Below are 14633 nucleotides of genomic sequence, written 5' to 3'. Positions count from 1 at the left end.
CGACAATAAACAGTCCATCCGAGTGTGTGTTCTGCAGATTACTGATCCTTGGATACAGTTCACAGAGCGCCTCCTTAACATTAGCGCTAGGTGAAATGTAAACGTCGCTATTGAAAACAGAATTCCCATGGTAAATAAAAAGGTCTACATCTAACTACACAGTGACAATGTCTAGCAAAGATGAGCAAAAAATAGAAACTAGCACAGTAACTAGTACTTACACCATTCCGTGTTGATGTTAACACACAAGCCGCTGCTGTGAGTCCTACTGCACAGAGCTGCATTTCTGATGGCGCGAAACAAGGCTAGTCCGTCTAGTTGAATAGCGGAAATCTGTCGCTGAGCCACGTCTCCGTAAGAAAACACTCCCACTCTTTTTAACCAGCAGTCTAAACTCTGTGTACTCATCGAGTACAGCCTGCTCTATCACACACCAGTAAGTTCCTTCCTTCTCTGGTCTCATATCAGATTTTGAAGGTAAAGACTTTGGCCTGTTTGGTCATCATCCAAACATAATCTGGAGTCTATAGTGGAAGATCCAGACTGATCAGAAACATCTTCAAAGTCCCTGCTGGAACATTCATGTCTGTGGAAATATTTCTTATAGTGTTCATATAGTCATAGGAACATTTAAGCTTAACTGACTGTGCTCTGTTTTTAGTGAGTGTAATTGCAGCATCAGTACTGCCAGTTTTAGACGAGTGACAGAAAGCCTCTGAGGAACTGATGGCATGAAAAGCTAATTGAAATGTATGTAAAACTTTTTCAACTAAAGGAATTATTTTGGATACAAACTTATAAAGAGTGGACATGTGTGTACATTGTAGTGTAAAACACTTCTTGCTTCTTGTTATTAAAAAGTTGTGTGATTACATGCACTGCAGTGGACCAAGTTGTTAGTGATGAGATGTGCATTGCACTTTGCATACACTCCTTCCTGTCAATGAAATAAACGGTCTCTACCATTATAAGTTCATTACTGCCCTCTAGAACTCAAGACATAAAACAGGAACAAATTACTAGAATAGCCAGTGACTAGATAACCAAAGACTTAAAGTGATAGTTCAGATATTTTCAAGTCTGTATTAACTTCCTGAGACCAAGGATCTAATGTTGTTGTATTTCTCCTTTTAATTATTTCCTTCTATTAGCACCTGATAAATATGAAATTAATGAATGTACAGTAATGGACTGCTCTCTCTGTTGCGATTGGGAAAGTGTTTCCACTTCCTGAGGACCAACAGAGAGAGACTGAGAAGGAACTTCTTCCCGCAGACTCTCCAATCTGACAACCAGAACACCACAAAGTAGATCAGATTGAAAAAAAAAAAAAAAAAAAAAAAAAGCCAGTCTATGTACATTTCTGCTTACACCTGCAACCAAAACAATCCCAAGTTCTTATTTAGTACAGTAGCCCGCCTAACAAAACCTAAGATGCCTGCAGAGAGTACTCCACAACATTTTAGTAGTAAAGACTTTATGGACTTCTTTAATGAAAAAATCGATAGCAAAAAGAAGGAAATAATGGAGGTTCAACCTCTAATAGCATCTCATGATCTAGTTCAGCCTAAAGTTTCACATTTAGTTTTTCAGTGCTTTACAGGTGTAGGACAGGAAGAGCTTTATAAACTTATCACCTCAGCTAATTCAACAACATGCCTGTTAGACCCAATACCAACCAGAATTTTGAAAGAAGTGATGCATACGGTTGGAGAGCCACTTTTAAACATTATTAATTCTTCATTACATCTAGGTCGCATCCCTAAACCTTTCAAGTTGGCAGTTATTAAGCCGCTTCTTAAAAAATCTAATTTGGACACAAATGAAATAAATTATAGACCGATTTCAAACCTTCCCTTTATATCAAAAATATTAGAAGTAGTATCAGCTTAAATATGCACATTCTTGCAGGAAAACAACATCCTTGAAGGATTTCAGTCAGGTTTCAGGCCCCATCATAGTACAGAAACTGCACTAATTAAGATTGCAAACGACTTGTTTTTAGCTTCAGACCAAGGCTGCATCTCAATACTAGTCTTGCTTGATCTAAGTGCTGCATTCAACACTATAGATCATAATATTCTCATAGATCGCTTACAAAATCACATAGGTATTTAGGGACATGCATTAAAATGGTTTAGATCATACCTGTCTGATCGATACCATTTTGTAGATCTAAATGGAGAACTGTCTGGTGTAATGCCAGTGAAATATGGGGTCCCACAAGGGTCAGTTTTAGGACCTCTGCTGTTCTTGTCATGACTTCTGGTGAAGGAAGCGGACGTAAATGCAGGATTAGTTCGTGACAAGTTTATTCCTTCTTTTTCTTTGAGATTTTTAACTCAGTGCACTATATGAGAAAATAAAAGAAAACAAACAGAAAGATGGAAGACTGGGGATCTGCAGGTGGGTAGGGTTAGAAAACCGAAAAGAACAAAACAACATAAAAACGAGGCAGCAGCGGCGAGGCCGAAAACCTCGCGTACTGAGAGTCACTCAGTCTTGACCTTGACCGTGAAGGCAGCAGCATAAAAACCTCGAACTTTACCCTTCCCTGCAGACTCCACTCAGTCCTGGAAAAGCATACACATGATTATGATCATTAAAACAGCGACAAGACAGAGGTGCACGCCAGTGAACAGACAACGTGATGAGGGTTCGGCTGGGCTATAAATAGAGACACGTAAGGATAGACAGGTGATCTTAATTTGGTGCTTATAACAATCCAGAGAGACATGTACACACAGACACACTAGGGGGAGACAAAGGAGCGGCTCAGTAATCCGGTGACCCAGATCTTACCCTCCCAGACTGAGTTGGCGAGGATGTTACAGTTCTCAATATACATGCTTCCCTTGGGTAACATCATTAGAAGACATGGGATTAGTTTCCATTGTTATGCTGATGATACACAATTATATATCTCAACAAAACCAGACGAACTACCTAAATTGTCTAGATTAACCGAGTGTGTCCAGGACATAAAAGATTGGATGACCAATAACTTTCTTTTACTAAACTCAGACAAGACAGATATTACTCATCGGCCCAAAAACCAGCACACAACAGCTTTCACAATTCAGCCTGCATTTAGAAGGATGTACTGTTACTACTAGCTCAACAGTAAAAGACCTGGGCATAATATTAGACAGTAACTTGTCCTTTGAAAATCATATTTTCAATATCACAAAAACAGCCTTTTTCCATCTTAGAAATATTGCCAAACTTAGGAGTATCCTATCCGTATCTGATGCAGAAAAGCTAGATCATGCATTCATGACCTCCAGACTGGACTATTGTAATGCATTACTAGGTGGTTGTCCTGCATCCTAAATAAACAAGCTTCAGTTAGTTCAAAATGCAGCCGCCAGGGTTCTCACTAGATCCAGAACATATGATCATATAACCCCAATATTATCATCCCTGTACTGGCTACCTGTTCAGTTTAGAATTAATTACAAAATAGTACTACTTACATACAAGGCTTTAAATGGTTTAGCTCCCACATACCTAACCAGTCTTCTGATACGCTATAATCCACCACGCTCCTTAAGATCACAAAACTCCGGACTTCTGGTAATTCCCAGAATTTCTAAATCTACAAAAGGGGGTAGGGCTTTTTCATATTTAGCTCCAAAACTTTGGAATAGCCTTCCAGACAGTGTTCGGGGCTCAGACACAGTTTCCCAGTTTAAAAGTAGACTCAAGACGCATCTCTTTAATCTGGCATACGCGTAACTCATCCCATAACCTCATACTCCAGTACACCTATCCTGAATGGCAACTACGCTAATTCTCTCCATCTGTTCTGTACTTTTCTACCCATTCCGAGGCATCTGGAGATTGTACCAGCTTTAGTAGACAAAGGCCAACCCTGCAAGGATCCTGAGGCATCCAGAGAAGGACCAGCTCCAGCTGAATTCTGCCTTATTATGATTGGAGCTACACATCTTGCTCCTGTGCTTCCAGTGATCCAGATCCCATCTGCCCTCTGCACCTACTGACTCATCCCTATGTTGAACTGGACTTCATGTTAATTTAAAGAATTTCTGTTATATTGAACTTTCAGCTGCATAACACACATGGTGTTACATCATCTCTATCTGTTATCACCCAGATGAGGATGGGTTCCCTGTTGAGTCTGGTTCCTCTCAAGGTTTCTTCCTATTACCATCTCAGGGAGTTTTTCCTTGCCACTGTCGCGTCACCCTTGGCTTGCTCATCAGAGACATTTCATTCATTCATCTCATTATTATCTAGACACATTTTTCTCACACATACACAATATATTATTTTTTCTTTCTTTTTTTATTATTATTTTTTAATGAATTTCTTTTATTTTTGTGAAGCTGCTTTGGGACAATGACCATTGTAAAAAGCGCTATATAAATAAAATTGAATTAAATTGAAATTGAACATTTCTTGTTTCATCACAGCTAGGGTTCTGCAAAGGTGTCATGGCTGTTTGCAATGTGGGACAAAAGTGAAATGTAATGTTTTAATTAATAATGACGGCAATCAAGATGATGGAAATAATTTGTCATTTTATACAATAAAATAATAAATATTTAGTATGAAGTCCTTTATTCGTCAAAATCTGAGTCAAAAATACGTCTGCAGTACTCTGGTGTCATTCACTAAATCCATGCCTGCTTAAATGCTCTCTGATGATTTTGTGCAGAAAGTGGTTTCTTGACTGTAAATGTAACATTGTCAGCACAAAAGCCATGAAGCACATCAAATTCAAAAATTTTTGTCCCATACACTGTCATACACAGTATGATATGCAGTGAAATGCTTATATGACTGCTCGTGACCTTAAAATCTAAATTATTAATAAAAAATAAATTAGGAAATGAGATAAAAATAGAATATAGAAAAACTTATCTTGGTCTTGTCAATGGAAGTTCTCTATAACATATACTGTAACGTCATCAATACTTATACTCTGTCACAACTGCAGGAACAAAATAAGTGATGCAGACTCGTGCATTAAACATCAACACTGCATATGAGGAGCTTAAGTTTCTTCTCCATGTAACAGAGTTGGAATTGCACTTTGTTAAAATTATAATATTTACAAATTGTATTGTGATTTTTATTTATTTAAAGATTTTATTTATATTTGTGAATTTTATCATTTTGAGAACAGATTTTGCAGTCATTTTTATTCATTTTCTGTGGCAATTACAAACCTGCACATCGCCCCTTTTTGTACCTCCTGTGTCCCGTAGATCGCCTTTAACCGTTACATCCGCATATAATAGAAGAAACATTTAAATGTTCACATTAACATTGGGAACACACAACATTAAAACACTTCCATCTTCCGGTCCTTAATAAAACACATGTGCATCACGATTAATAACTTATTTTTGGACAGTAAAATTAAACAACACTTACTCTGATGCTTTACACTTACACCGGAAACAAACAGATGGCCTATGGAGCGGATTTCTCCCCTCTTAAATAAACAAAATAACTCTGTTTCAATGATGGCGTTTTACATAAAGATGCACACAAAACAGACTTAATACTCTGATTAAGTGGATTATGTCCCAGCACTTATGCATTTGCTATTTACTAAACTTTTATGTAAATTTTGCTTCACTGCACGAGCACACTCCATATGAGATCGCACTGCTTTCAGGTAACTTTCAGGCAATTACACACTCGTGTTTCTTAAAGTACCCCCATTACATTTTCTCAATAAAGTGCACAGTATGTGCAGTGCATTCAAACAGGGGCTCAAATAACCGTTTCTGTGATTAACACTATATATATATATATATATATATATATATATATATATATATATATATATATATATATATATATATATATATACATGGTAAAAATATTTTAGGTTGGTGAACTTAATATGAAAGAAGAAGGTGTCATAAGGAAATGAACAAAAATAAAGCTATCAGACAAATGGCAAACTATATATGGTTCAGAAAAAAATACATGAATGAATGAAGAGGATTATTACATGTATGACAAGGACACAATAGACTAAAGATGACTGTAACTTTATTTTAATATAGTCCAAAAAAGGGAAAATAGAGAAACCAAATGAAAAATAAAATACATTAATAATAATAATAATAATAATAATAATAATAGTAATAATAATAATAAAACATTAACTATGAGATTTAAATGCGGCACACTTGGTAAACAGGTATCCAGAGGTGTCCTGAATCTGATTGTTTACAGGTTATAGGTTTTAAGATTGGACACAGACAAAGTGAGACAGATCAGTTATTAGTAGAGGTCAGGCTCTGGTAAAATGAATCTAATTGATTATTATCAAAGATCAGACTTTGGTATTCTGAATCTGATTGGTTATTATTATAGATTAGATTATGGTAGGTTAAGTCTGATTGGTTATAAGTAAAAGTCAAACTTTGGTAGGCTGAGACTGGTTGGTTATGAGTAAAGATCAGATTCTGGTACATGGAGATTGATTGTCTGGTGGCTGGTTTTATATTCTGATAAACAGATTCAGATAAATTGTCTATTTCTCTTGCTTGGTAAGGAAGTAGTACACTTTGGTCATTTTCTGAATCTTCAACTGTCTGAAAAGAAAACAAAAATAGACGTTTAAAATTAGTGATATTATACTGGTTTTAAAAGTAGTACATGAAGCAATTCATTGGAATGTACCTCTCTGAAAGGGTGTGTCACTGCTCCAAAGCCTGCGGAAAGATGAGATGTAAATATGCAGCACACAATCTGAGTTTTGGCATAGTTATGCGTTTTATGCATTTAGTTGTGTATTTTTAAAGTATTTAATTAGAAATGAAGCACTAAGATTAAAACAAAAAATCTGAAATTGCATTTACAAGACATTACAGTTAAACAACATGAATTGTTGAATAATTTATGCAAAAAAAAAACAAAAAAAAAACGCATGTGTCATTGCCTGGTTAGTTTATACAGTATATTAGCACCTGGATGCACTAGCAAAGCTAAACCCCTGCTTTCATGGTAAAACAAATGCTATTAGAAGGGCAGATTATTAAAAACGGGTATGATAACGGAGACGATTTAAACCAGAGACCTGAAACCTGAAAAGAAGAACTTCAGATAATCTACAAATGAGCATTAAAAAAATAAAAATTAAACAAATGACTTGGTAAATATAGATACACTGAACTAGCATAATACTTTGCAAAAAGAAAATAAAGCATGAAGGTTATAATTTGAATTATGAGATCAGGCATGGCAATCTGATACAGCAGTAAAAGATTAGCAAACATGAGGGAGAAAACAAGAAAACAGATATGCATGAGAGAAGACAAGACAAAAACCAAGCACACACATATTGCCAAACAAAAACGTAATGTCAAACAATACGGAAACCCTAAAAATAGCATCCAGAGTAACGAAAATATGACAGAACCCCTTAGAGGTACTGCAGAGTCCACCCATTAAAGCAGCATTACATCTGGGGAGCCCACCAGTTAAAGCAGCATTACCCCTAAGAGGTAAGTACTGCTGCTATAACTCGCTCAGTTATTGAAATGTCTGGTATCAGTCTCCAAAAAGACAAGGCTGCACCAGGGTGAAATATCATGCATCATAAAGCTGGGAATGCATCAACAACAGCAAGGGCAGAGCCAACATAATACTGTACCATTAAAATTGGGGTGCTAGATTTCATTAAAGTTTAGGTGCAAAGAAAACAAGATGTCATCATTATAAATGATTTCAAAGACAGGCAGTGAAGCAGGCACAACAGCCAGTAGGTGGAGCCAGCACAATGTCCTCAAAGCCAGTGCAGTGGATCCAGGATGGCATCCTCAAGACCAACTACTAAAGGTAGTCATCAAAGCAAGTGATGCAACCAGAACATATTTAAAGCTAAGGGGTGTCATACAGGTATAACTTTGGCTGCACAGTGCATATGTCTGGCGAAATGGCATGATTTATGCCTGGCATGGGCGCCTTTTGCTTCAAACCCTTCTGGGAGCGGGCAGTGGAGTTTTCCAGGTTTATCTCCACAGAGTGCTGAGTAGTGCTGTGCTGTTTCCCTGCACAATACAAATAGCCTCTTCACCCTGGATATTTTTAAACTCTGCGTTGCCCTTGACTGGTGAGTGATCAGATTATTGCTTCATCCTGGACAATTGTATGCCGTGTGCTGTTGACCTGACGCTGGATCTCTGTGCTGTCTGACTTCTCCTGGAGATCAATGCTGTCAATCTCCTTCTGCTTCACCTAACTCACTGGCTATAACGCCCCACCCTCTAAAATAGCTAGGGGACCCTCATAACCAGGTAAAAAAAAACAAGAAACAGACCAGAACAACAATTGAGAAACTAAAAAGAGTGGTAAATGTAGAGAAATGTAACTTATATAATAATTCACAAATAGATAATAAATCAACTGAGCTTAAATATATGTTAATAAAAATCAGACAAATATACACAGGAAGCAAAACAAACATATGTGGCAGAATGTCAAATGTTCAATGACGCGCTCTCCACTTCTTTAGCAACCTTCATGATGGGTTAACCCTTTCATGGAGCAAGCCATATTCATCCTGTGTTTTTCGTGCCATCGATATTTCTTCAAATATCGTTGATGAGGAAGCGCGGGGTTATATGATGATGCCCCAGATAGAAGGGACGCTTGCGGGCTATCTCTCTCCTGGGACATCATCCTCCCTGAAAAAGCTCACACTTCCTTCCAACCATGTAGACTTTCATCTTCCCTGGGGGGAAAAGCTTTTTAGGCAGCAGGTCAAGCTGGTGCTGCACTGAACACCATGGCCAATTTGCAGGCTTCCGTCCAATTTTAGATTTTCGCTAAGGGGGGCGAAGCTTACCATTATCGGATCCTTACATTTGGCCTAGCTCTGTCACCCGCACACATACAAAATGCATCCGTATTTTGTACGACATAGGAAACTGGCTAATTCTGGCTCAGTCGCAGAAGCTAGCACTCCGACATAGGCATGTCGTCCTAGCTTATCTTGATTCTTTAGGATTGAGACTCAACGCCATAAAAGTGTTCTCTTTCCTGCTCAGAACACATCATATTTGGGTGTCATGTAGAATTCACAATGCGGGCACCCTGAAGGAAACCAAGCTAGGCCAGAAAGTGACTGTTCATCACTTTCAGAGATTTTTAGGTCTCATGGCAGCTGCATCCACGGTGATACCTTTGGGCCTTCTCCACATGAGATCATTTCAGTTGTGGCTTAAAGCAAGGGGATTTTACTCAGGGCCAATCCCCAAAGGCAAATAAGGGTTATGCGCCAAGGGCCTCATACACTTTCTATGTGGTTTAGACCCCGGTTTCTGACTTTGTGTCCCACTATGTGCGTTTTTGTCATCGTGAGACGCTAACGACAGACGCTTCCCTCACAGGCTGGGGTGCGGTCTTAGATGGCCAAGGGTCAGCCTCCCAGAGCTAGATCTGAGACCTCCTTGACTATTGTGCGCACAGACAACACAACCCTGCGGGTCCAGACACTTGCAGTGTGGCGGCGTTGGTATTCTCATTCCCATTGCGTTTTCATGCAGCATTAAGTGTAGCTTTTGAAAGGGAACATCTTGGGTTACTTTGCTGTAACCCTGTTCCCTGAAAAAGCAGGAACAAGATGCTGCGCTCCAATGCCGCACTGCTTGCGTGACTGGACGTCCTTTCAGACCAAATTGATTTGAGGAATGTTTCCGGCTCACTCCTATTTATAACCTGCAGGTGCACTTCATCAGATGACGTCACCTGACCGAGGTTATATAAGCCAAAATTTGGCATGTTTGATACACACATGCTTCACAACTTCACAAATATATGTTCCCATAGCGTTTTCACGCAGTATTTTGTTCCCGCTTTTTCAGGGAACAGGGTTAGAGCAAAGTAACCCGAGACGTTCTTAGCATGCAGGGTGACATCATGACACCCTCCCTGTTTTTAAATGCATTTTGTGTAGTTTTGTCTGCCATATGTATAACACCGATAACTGAAGGTCCAGTTGTGAAAAACTAACATTGGGTACAAGGAGATAACATGATGATGTTAAATCAGCATAATGAACATACAGTACTTTAAAGTGGGTTTTACCATGACATTTTGTTTTGCAGTAGATAGCTATAATCACAGCAACAGCAAACAACAACAGCAACACTGCACTTGCACCGATCACAGCATAAAAATCTACACCTACAACATCTGTAAAAAAGATACAAATATTTAATAAATTATACAGTGCTTGTAACTAATTAATTTGTTAACCGGTTGATTTGTTAATTGATTAGTTAATTAATGGATTGATTATATTAATAGATACAACAATTACAATACATGTGTAATCGAACAATATTCACTAAAAAGATGAATGCCAGGTAATGTGGCGATGTAGGTCTAGACAACCAGACAACACTACATTTATACATATTTCTACAAATAGTGAACATAAATAATATAGATTTTAAACACAGCACACACCATATTCCATGTAAACACAATTACCACAATTATGAAAGGATACAGTGATGGTACCCTGCATATGATGAAAAGTTATGAATGATTACCAATATAAAGCAATTATTGTTATTGTGGTTAAATCAGTGTTTGTCTTGGTTAGGGAACTAACTAACTCAACTTCTTGTTGAGAACCGGTTCCCAGTGTTTCAATTCCTCAGAATCGTTTGCAAAATTTGCAAACGATTCCCTTAACAATTCCAGTGGGCACGAATGACATCATCATGTGCATTGTGTAACTTACACACGTTGCGTAGCTTACGCTCAGTCAATAGTAAGCATGGCGCCTAAGCGGAACAAACGTCTGGTTGTATTTCACCAAAAAACATGAAAATAGGGCAACTTGCAATACTTGCAGCATAGATATTTCCTTAAAGGGAGGAATTTGTTGTATTTTGTTAATTTTACAGAAGAATATTTACTTTATAATTTAATAAATTTTTTCATTGGTGATGCTAATCAACAATTTGTTGTCCCTTTTCTTCCAAATGAGAATCGATAAGGGAATCGATAAAGAATCGAATCGTTAAGCAGAATCGAAAATGGAATTGGAATCGTAAAAATCTTATCAATTCTCATCCCTAGTCTTGGTCAGTATCATCTATTATTAAACTCCTTTACAGTGTGGATGGAGAGTTGACATACAATGGACTAGTGGAGTGATAGTTTGGTCATTAACATGAAAAATAATAATCTTTAGTTTTTTAAATAATAAAATTAAACATGATAAATGACACATAAAAAATGTAAAAAAGAAGAGGTCCAGCAAAAAGTTTATATGTAGTGTGTGAGTGTATATTGAATGTGTGCCCTTACCATGCACTAATGGACTTCTGGCCTGGGTGGAAGTGGGGTGTGTGGTGATATCGGGATCATCTGAGAGAATAGAAACTGGATCAAACTACAGTCCAGGTTTTTATTCTCACACAGTTTACATTATATACATTTCACTAATACAGTATAAAGCAACTGATTTACATAAAATATTCAACATTCAGCATTCAACGAACATTATTACTGCCTTATCCCTAGGTAAATTCCTTATCTATTGGTAGTTGGTATAAAAATTAATAATGGTTTAGACTTGACCTTGTGATCTGTATAAAAATGTTCATTAAAGTTCATCAAATGAGACAATAACAATCCGTCTCAATAACAATAATTAAAAGGGTTTTTGAATGTGTGTGTGTGTGTGTGTGTGTGTGAGAGAGAGAGAGAGAGAGAGAAAGAGAGAGTTATTTATTTTTTTTATTTTTTTAATACACTCCTTGTAACACTCACCCATTTTAACCAGCAGTAGAATCTCTGTGTAAATATCATGCCATGTCTCCTCTATCCCACACCAGTAAGTTCCTTCATCCTCTGGTCTCAGATCAGTGATGGTGACGGTGAAGACTTTGGCTGTTGTGTCGTCATACAGAGAGAATCTGGAGTCTTTAGCAGGAGGTCCAGACTGAACAGGAATGTCTTTTATGAGCACAACAGAACATCGTCCTCTGCAGAGATACTTGTTGTTCTTTTCATATCCAGATGTGTAGGGACATTTAATCTGAACTGATCGTCCTCTGTATCCAGTTACTGTAGTTACAGCATCAGTACCAGCTGGAGAATAATATACAGTGGAATGAAATATGATCCAGAACCATGGAATATTTAAGTGTTCACTTTGTCTCAAGTGTAAGACAAGAGCTAGGTACTAAATATACAAAGATGCAGCAGAGCAGAAATCAGCCTTTTGAGTGGGACCTCAGGTGTTTAATACACTTGTATTTTTTCCCTAGTATTATATATGATTATTCTGAAGCCCCTTTACTTACCTATAATTAGGCAGAAGGTGATGATCAAGAAGTACTTCATTCTTTAAAAATCACTTTCAAAAATGAAACCAATATTTTAAAATAAATATTAAGTTACTATACCTCAGCGTAATGCCTTGGTGATTGGCCCGTGTCTCTGAGGCTTTTAAATGCAATAAATGTCTGGTCCACTTCCACTTTTGAGCAAGTGTAAAGGAAAAATAAATGCAATCCTTTTACGAAGTGATGAACAGTGTGCTTGCATAAAAATATTGAGCAATGATATCTTAAAATGCTTCTAAATTAGAGACCTTCCTGAAACATAACTGGTATGCAATGGAATGTAAACCATGAGCCCTTTTATTGTTATTTATTCCCTATAGCAATTATTCTGTACATTTTTTCTGTACATCTCCCATTTTTTGTTATGGGAGGCATGGAGTCAGTCCTAGGGGACTTGGGACACTTGGCATGTACCTACCCTGAATGGGGTACCAATCCATCAGGGTACAAACATGTTTTTTTTTCCCGCTGAGTAACCTACAAGCACTTCAGGTTAATGGTTAGTGTTAATGAAATTTCCATCACCCCACATCATACATACACACCTTCCTGTCACTGTGTGAAAATCCCGCCCTGTAGATGTACATGACGTGTAACCGGAACAAATCATGAGATTGCAGCATTTTCCAAGAAAGAATGCGTATCAGACATATGATACCTCAAGGTGAAGCTGAATCCCACAGAAGATCCCATCTCTACTGCTGTTTGCCTCTAGTCCGAAGCTCAATAGTTAAAACCTTAAAAAGATTTTATTTATTTTCTCACTCCTCTCTGGGTAACATATTTTGGTTTACCTCTCGCTGAGCAAAACACGAGTACTGTACTTAAGTAGTAATGGATGTGGTTTCTTCACTGTGGGGGAAGATATTTGGTTCTTGTTTTAATTTCCCTATTTCTCTCATGATAATTACCTCATATGTTACACACAAGTCAGAGCTGGTGATTTTTTAGTTTTGCTTTCATAGAATTGTCATGTTTCTCAACTTCATTTCCTTTTGCACTTGATATAACTGTTTTGAATAAATCGTGTAATATTTACTTTTATTTTACTCATCATTATATAATTATAATTTATTTCAACAAAAAAGCGAAACTATCTTATATTATATATTTTTTCCATGTAAACTGAAATATGTCAGGGCTCTCCTTTGTTTGTTTTAATTTTCATGATTATGGTTTACAGCTTATGAAAAAATCTAAATTCCAGGATCTTAAAATATTAGATTATCTCCTAAGATCAAACAGAAATTAATTACAATACAGAAATTCCGAAAATAATTTTCATTTTTGCATTCAGTACTTGGTCATAGTGAAAACAAAAACATTTCCACATCCACAGTGTGATGAGAACTTAAAGAAATGGGACGAAACAGCTGTGTGTCCTTAATCAAACCACTTATCAGTGAGATTACTGAGAAAAAGTCTTCAGTTTGTTAGAAAGCATAAAGAAGGGACTGACAGTGTGTGTGTGGAGTGAATGAGGTTCAGGGAGCATAAAGATCATTTTCCAACGTGAATAGGCCACCACAGAGTCCAGGCCTTAACCCCACTAACAACCTTCACATAGCAGTTCAGCCTTTCACATTATCAATACGAGATCTTGGAGAGAACTTAATGTGACTCTGGATTGAAATCAATATTTTGACATTGTATAAGCATTTTAAAATGATGCAACCGCAAATGCATTTCATAATCATAGGAAAAGGCCAACATGATATTACAGTGTGAGACTTTTTGACCTGCAGTTAACGTACATCTATTGCCATGTCAATATCTTAGATGTTTTTAATTTCATGTTTTTTTATAAAAATACAACTTCACAATTAATTGACTCTCATATTACACCAAGAGTTTCGTTAGTGAAAAAATATAATTAGCTTTTTATTAATATATACACTTAAATTAAATTATAACAAACAATTTACTTGCCAAGTAGTAGTAATATTTTAAAACCAATGCAAAACTCCACTGAAAGGTAATGCGGTGTTTATGAGAAAAGAGTGATGTGCTATCTTAAGTGGTCATAATATTAAAGTTTGTATTATATCCCAATTCCGAGATGACATTACAACACAAACCAATATGCCTAGTAGTGTATTACCCCTTTTCCACTGCTCTGGTTCCCGTGCTGGTTTGGTGCCGGTTCCCAATTTTGGAACCAGTGCCACGCTTTCCCACAGAAAAAAATTGGTGCCGGTGCTCAAAAATAAGCACCGAACCGGCCCCTAAACTTTGCTGGTCTAGTTGCGAGAACCCGTGACGTCAAAAAATGGCGGA

This window comes from Clarias gariepinus, chromosome 18, assembly GCF_024256425.1.
Source record: "Clarias gariepinus isolate MV-2021 ecotype Netherlands chromosome 18, CGAR_prim_01v2, whole genome shotgun sequence".
Taxonomy (NCBI): domain Eukaryota; kingdom Metazoa; phylum Chordata; class Actinopteri; order Siluriformes; family Clariidae; genus Clarias; species Clarias gariepinus.
The sequence above is the reverse complement of the archived record's forward strand: the minus strand, read 5'-3'. Positions refer to the sequence as shown.